Below are 6,896 nucleotides of genomic sequence, written 5' to 3'. Positions count from 1 at the left end.
CAAAGTTATTTGTCAAAAATATAAAATTTACTTAGGTTTGATTTATGATCGGTCGTACAAGGACCTCAACAATTCTTATGTGGTTGCCGAAACCTATAGACATAAACAATAACTAAACAATGATGCCGTTAATATTCCGACATTATGTTGAAGTCATAATTACGTTAGAGTCATAGACAAAAGTCATATCTGTCGATATAAATTCAATTTTTTTATTTTTTTCCTACCTAAGCTGGTAGCCTTGAGAGGCTATTCCAGCGTAACCTTAACTAGCAGGTGAGCTCACGGGGCTCAAACCTGACGACGTTGCTAACACGAACCCTAGCAATAGCCGTGCTTCGCAGAATCTACCACCGGATCGGAAATGCGACCCACTGAGAAGATCCGGCGAGAAACTCAGTGGGCTGTGTCTGAGGGCTAATTTACTCGTCGAGCCCTTCGTCGCAAGCGACGGGTTCGACGAGAACGGTGACCGGTGCTTGAGGTACCTAAAAGCACCGTTAATGGATCGGGAGGAAAATGTCGATGTATCCCGTTAGAGACCAAAGCGCTGGACCAATTTCAATGAAATTTTCAGGTACATTTCAGATTGGCCTAACGGTAGATCTGTCTGTTTGGTAGCGATCAGATCAAAGTAAAATTAAAGATCACCCAACAATTAGGGTTCGCGTTGTATGTAGGTACTTGTGTAAGTACTTGAATACTTATACAAGTAAGTATACGACTAAACACATCTCACCTGACCTTTTATTAACAGCCAATATTATTGTCATTCAATTTTATTACTAGTCAGTAGTGTTGTTCAGTCAATTAGTTTTCATGTTTTTTTTTTATTGCTTAGATGGATGGACGAGTTCACAGCCCACCTGGTGTTAAGTGGTTACTGGAGCCCATAGACATCTACAACGTTAATGCGCCACCCACCTCGAAGTTCTAAGGTCTCAGTATAGTTACAACGGCTACCCCACCATTCGAACCGAAACGCATTACTGCTTCACGGCGGAAATAGGCGGGGTGATTACGCAAATTATAGTTTTGCGACACAGACCGACATGTGAGGGGGACCCGAAACGCATAGAGGGCCAGGGCTTGGGCGAGATCCGACTCCCTGGCCCCCGCTCGACGGCGGCGGGCTTGCGCGTCTATAACGCGCCCCGCTGCCTCCTTCTGCGAGATGGTGCACTCGCAGAAGTCGAGCATCGCCTTCCACGACTCGTCGTCGCCGAGCATTGATGCCACAACACTCGGCAACGACAAGTCATTTCCTATTTTTGCGACGAGGACACATATGATAGACGAGTATGGAAGGAGAAAACATGTTGCGCCGACGACAGATTACTGGGAGAAGGGCAGGAAAATGATGAATATTATCAATTAGTTTTGTAATATAAATGCATGTTGTATTTATATTCATACGGTGTGCTTCGCGAAATTGATCGGTTCAATACAAGAAATAGAAAGCTCGCCATTCTTCTTTCGTCCAAGCCGCAAATGACTGGGGACTATCCATCAGCACTTCACTGATGACCCTAACGTGATGGACCAGTCACTTAAAGCTCATCTGATGATAGACCCATGCACACTTAAATAAAGTAAACAAATAAGTATGGTCAAAAATTTCAATAATATTTGAATTAAAAATAGTGTAAAAAAAATTATTTTATTGTAAAAAAGCGTGGGTTGCTTTTCAGGATATTATCAAAATAACCCTTCTACTCATATCTGTTCATAAAATATTTATAACTACTGATTGATATCATGCACCCCACGCTTTTTTTACAATAAAATCATTTTTTCGTTAAATTTCAATTTTTTCAATTTTTTTATTCATTTTGAATTGTCATCGGTCCTTATTAAGTATACCAATTTCGAGTTAATCCGACGTTTTGAAGGGGGTCAAAATCATGTTCAAAGATTCCGTTACATAATTTTTTTTTATTTTTTTTATTGCTTAGATGGATGGACGAGCTCACAGCCCACCTGGTGTTAAGTGGTTACTGGAGCCCATAGACATCTACAACGTAAATGCGCCACCCACCTCGAGATATAAGTTCTAAGATCTCAGTATAGTTAGAACGGCTGCCCTACCCTTCAGACCGAAACGCATTACTGCTTCACAGCGGAAATAGGCGGGGTGGTGGTACCTACCCGTGCGGACTCCCAAGAGGTCCTACCACCAGTAAAAACTACATACATACGTCTGAAACTAATAAAAGCGTATTAAAAAGAGTCTCGTTTTGTATAGGTACATGTGATATCTGTAATACGCCTACAAAATTAATTAAAACTGCTTCAAAAGCCTTAAATTTGTGCTATTGACGTTACACTTCTGATCGCACCTGTACAGTACGGGCATAGATTGTACAACGGCAAACATTATTATCTGAGAAAGGCGACACAATTCCGCATTTCACGTTTCCCGATCCGACCGACACATCCGGTTATTAATTTAATAACACTACGCTTAATACTAGAGATAAAGTGTGGGCCGAAACACAGGTGGGAGCGATGTTAATTTTTTATATTGAATCAATATTTAGTTAATGTAATAAAATAAATGGATGGGTCCGTCTTTTTCTTGTTCGCCCAAGATTAAGATTAACTTTTATAGATAAAGTATAGTAACCGGCAAACTTCTTGAGCAAATGACCTTGACTGCGCAGAACCGAATTTTAGATCACTTTGGTGGCGAGGGTGAGGCGCGACGACAGGGGAAATCGTATCGAGCGCTTTATTGGTAGATCAGTCGAACCTTGCGCCCCGCACCGCGCCCTCATTCCGCTTGCTCCCAAAAGTACGCTTGCGTACAGTGGAAAGTCTATCGTTATTAATCGTTAAGTTATTTGTTATAATTACTTGTGGACTTTGTTGCCATTGCTATTTGTTGAGTGTTTGTTGATTTTTTATAAAACATACACTATGCCGCGACAAACTGGTGTACTATTCAAAAGAAAGGGTAAAAAAATTGTGTACGACGCATATTGCTTCATTATAAAACAGGGGAAGAATGATATGGAAAAATTAAAACAGACTTCGGAAGTAACAAAACCATCAGTGAGTACTGTTAGGTGCATTATTATTAAGGAAGCTAAAAGCTCTGGCTTGCTCGCCGTGTTTCGGACTCCGGGTAAGAAAAGATCAGGGAAGAAGAAAGTTACCGGAATGGATAGTTTCGTTCAATCTGTAATAAAAAGATGTAATCATAATAACTACATAACAAGCAGCGAAACTCCGTACCGTAGAAAGGCTTCGAAAAATTTAAAGAAGATATAAATTCTAATGGCTCGGAATGAAACTTACGACGTATTATGAAAGAGCTAGGCTTCAGATGGAAAAAAAGAACAGAAAATAATAGGAAGCTGGTAATTGAAAAAAGTAACATGCGATTACTACGAATCGAATATCTTCAAAAAATAATTAATTATACAAAAAAAAGAAGACCGAATCGACCGAGTTGTAAACTACACCGATGAGCCCTATGTCGACTAATCACGATGATAGCGACTCGGGTGATGAAAACAGTGATGATGATGATGGTCAAGATTATGATAACGAAAAAAAAATTACAAATACCAGCTTCGCTTCATCTGAACCAAGACCTGGCAACAGCTCTAGTTTTGACTTAATAGAAGGAATATCTATTTTACCCCAAGATTAAATTATTACAATTATTAACCTATATGTTTTGTTGATGTTCTAATAAATATATAAATAAATACATATGTTGATTTTAATAATTTAATAGCATTATGACGCAGAGTAAGTAATGTTTTTGCACGTGAGTGTACCATGCGCGAACTTACCCCCACTACGTCAACAAATGCTCAAGAAGTTTGCCGGCTATTATACTGGCTGTGTTAGCACGCAACTTTACTAAAAAATTCGGGTCTCAGTTACTTGAATAACAGAAATCTATATATATAAAAGAAAGTCGTGTTAGTTACACTATTTATAACTCAAAAATGGCTGAACTGATTTGGCTGAAAATTGGTGAGGAGGTAGCTTAGAACCAGGAGAAGGACATAGGATACTTTTTATCGCGTTCCCGCGGGACGTGACATAAAACGTGGTACAACAAAACGCAACTGATATAGAATAACAAAACGCAACTGACAGCTAAACGTAATATATTCTATGGTTAATTATAGTAGAATTTTGAAGTTGACGTGTTTAAAACAAACTGTGTGGCGGAACAAAGGTCGCCGGGTCCGCTAGTTACATATAAAGTAATTGTAACAAATTATTGTTTTTTTTTTTTAATTGCTTATACGGGTGGACGAGCTCATGGCCCACCTGGTGTTAAGTGGTTATCGGAGCCCGTAGACAACGTAAATGCCGCCACCTGCCTTGAGATCATAGTTATAAGGTCTCAATTTTTACAGTACAACGGCTGCCCCGCGCTTCAAACCGATACGCATTATCGCTTCACAGCAGAAATAGACAGGGCGGTGGTACCTACCCACGTCACAAGACGTCCTACCACCAGTACTTGCGCAAATTATAATTTTGCGAGTTATCAGTATAACACTATCATCCTCATCATTAATATCGCGTTAAATTTTGTGTTCTAACTGAAAGGGTGATCTTCCGATTCAGATGTAACTCATATCTCATATATGATGTTCATTAAAAACACTTTTACGTACCGCTATACGAAGAAATATATCGTTTTAAATATAATAGTAGTAGTATCTAATCTATACTAATATATAAATTTACAGTGGTTTTTACGCATGTTCCGTTTTAACTACTGAACCATGCATCCGATTGACTTGAAACTTGGTATCCATGTAGAAAATACATTAACTTAATGGATAGGCTAATATTTATATGAGTGTTGGATTCCCTACCCCAGTTGTGGGGGCGTTAATGATGAGAATCCTTGTGGGGGTGAGAAATAATAATGTTAAATTGAAATGCCCAGCGAAGCGGACGGGTACAGCTAGCATATTTTAATATTTCAAAATCGCTCTAAACTTAAAATTTGAGCCAAGCTCTAAGAGAGACGGTGGCGTAGTGAGACCACTAGATTACCCGTTGCGCACAAAAGAGCAGTTTTTGGGACAGATTTTAATAAGTGCTCGCCGGAGTAGGATTTAATTTCGCACTGTCACCGTCAGCCGGCTCGGAATCAGGTCGGGTGAGTAAAAACAGGTTTTATGAAACGACTTAATTCTAGTAAGCTCTGTTGACCTAGCTTTGTGTCGGATAAATATATTTTAAGTAAAGACATTAATCTTGTTTTTGTTGCTTACTGCAGGTTAACGAACTCATTGTCCGGTGTTAAGTGGTTACCGAAGTCCATTGACATAACAACCTCAATACCGCCAATTGTATCATTTAAGTAGAACGCCGATTGAGTTTCTCGCCGGATCTTCTCAGCGGGTCGCAATTCCGATCCGGTAGTAGATTCATTCGCGAAGCAGCTGCTCTTGAGCTATTTGGTCTCCTTCGGGTTTGAAGTCGTCGTGGCCTAAAGGATAAGACGTCCGGTGCATTCGTGTTGAAGCGATGCACCGGTGTTCGAATCCCAGGCGGGTGCCAATTTTTCTGATGAAATACGTACTCAACAAATGTTCACGATTGACTTCCATGATAAAGGAATAACATCGTGTATTAAAAATCAAACCCGCAAATTTTTGTTTGCGTAATTATTGGTGGTGTCTGAGTCCGCGCGGGTAGGTACCACCACCCTGCCTATTTCTGCCGTGAAGCAATAATGCGTTTCGGTTTATAGGGTGGGGCAGCCGTTGTAACTATACTTGAGACCTTAGAACTTATATCTCAAGGGGGGTGGCGCATTTTCGTCGTAGATGTCTATGAGCTCCAATAACCACTTCACACCAGGTGGGCTGTGAGCTCGTCCACCCATCTAAGCAATAAAAACGTGGTGTAACGTATAGACTGTTCTACCCTCAAATCAGAACGGTTTACTTTTTCCTTCCGAGCCCTTGGTCGCAAGCCACGGGTTCGATAAGGACGTTGACCAGTGCTTGTGGTACCTAAAAGCACCGTTAAATGGATCGGGAGGATCCATAATGACGTGTTTTGGGCGACGTTGACACCCGCTCAGCCATCCCTGGCGCCGTCATATATGCAAGCTTGCTTGAAAATGTCGTAAGCGAGATTGGGGCATCTCTCAAATATCTTGTCTTGTGTTGTATGATAACTACCGCCACAGCATATTAAATAGGTATACGCTATAAAATACCTACAATACATTTGCGACTTCGACCTCAAGTTTCAAGCCTCAAGCCCACATTCGTGTGTCCGAGTAACGCGATTTAGTCCGATTCGATTCTTTAGGCACAGTAAACTCCACACTCGTAGAAGATCTGTGATTAATAAGTCTCAATCGAGACCTTTACAGGTATTATATTGTATTATGGTAAATGCTGCATGATGGCCACAGTGCGAACAAATCTAAAATCACATCATTACTGAAAACATTATAAGACCTACCAAACAAATCCGTTCCTCTGCTTACATAACTATACAAATAAATAAAATTGGAGTGTCTGTTTGTAATAATAAAATAACCACTTTTTATTAAATACGTAAGTATTTATACCACAGTACATATACCAAAATATTTATTTATTTATTTTTGTCTGTCTGTCTGCTTGTTCCGGCTAATCTCTGGAACGGCTGGACCGCTTTTGACTAGACTTTCACTGATAGGTAGCTGATGATATAAGGAGTAACTTAGGCTACTTTTTTTAGAATAGCTTCGCCCCGCGGCGTCACCCGCGGTACGACGGGACATAACATCGCGGGACTCAGCTATCAATAATAAAATTTAATGTTTCCGAAGCGAAGCGAGGGCGGGTCGCTAGTTATGTAATAAATCTATTGCAAGAGTATTGTTGTATCCAGTAACGTTGAGGAGGACATTA

The sequence above is a fragment of the Bombyx mandarina genome, chromosome 17 (assembly GCF_030267445.1).
Source record: "Bombyx mandarina strain Sakado chromosome 17, ASM3026744v2".
NCBI classification, from domain to species: Eukaryota; Metazoa; Arthropoda; class Insecta; order Lepidoptera; family Bombycidae; genus Bombyx; species Bombyx mandarina.
This window is presented reverse-complemented; position numbering follows the sequence as displayed.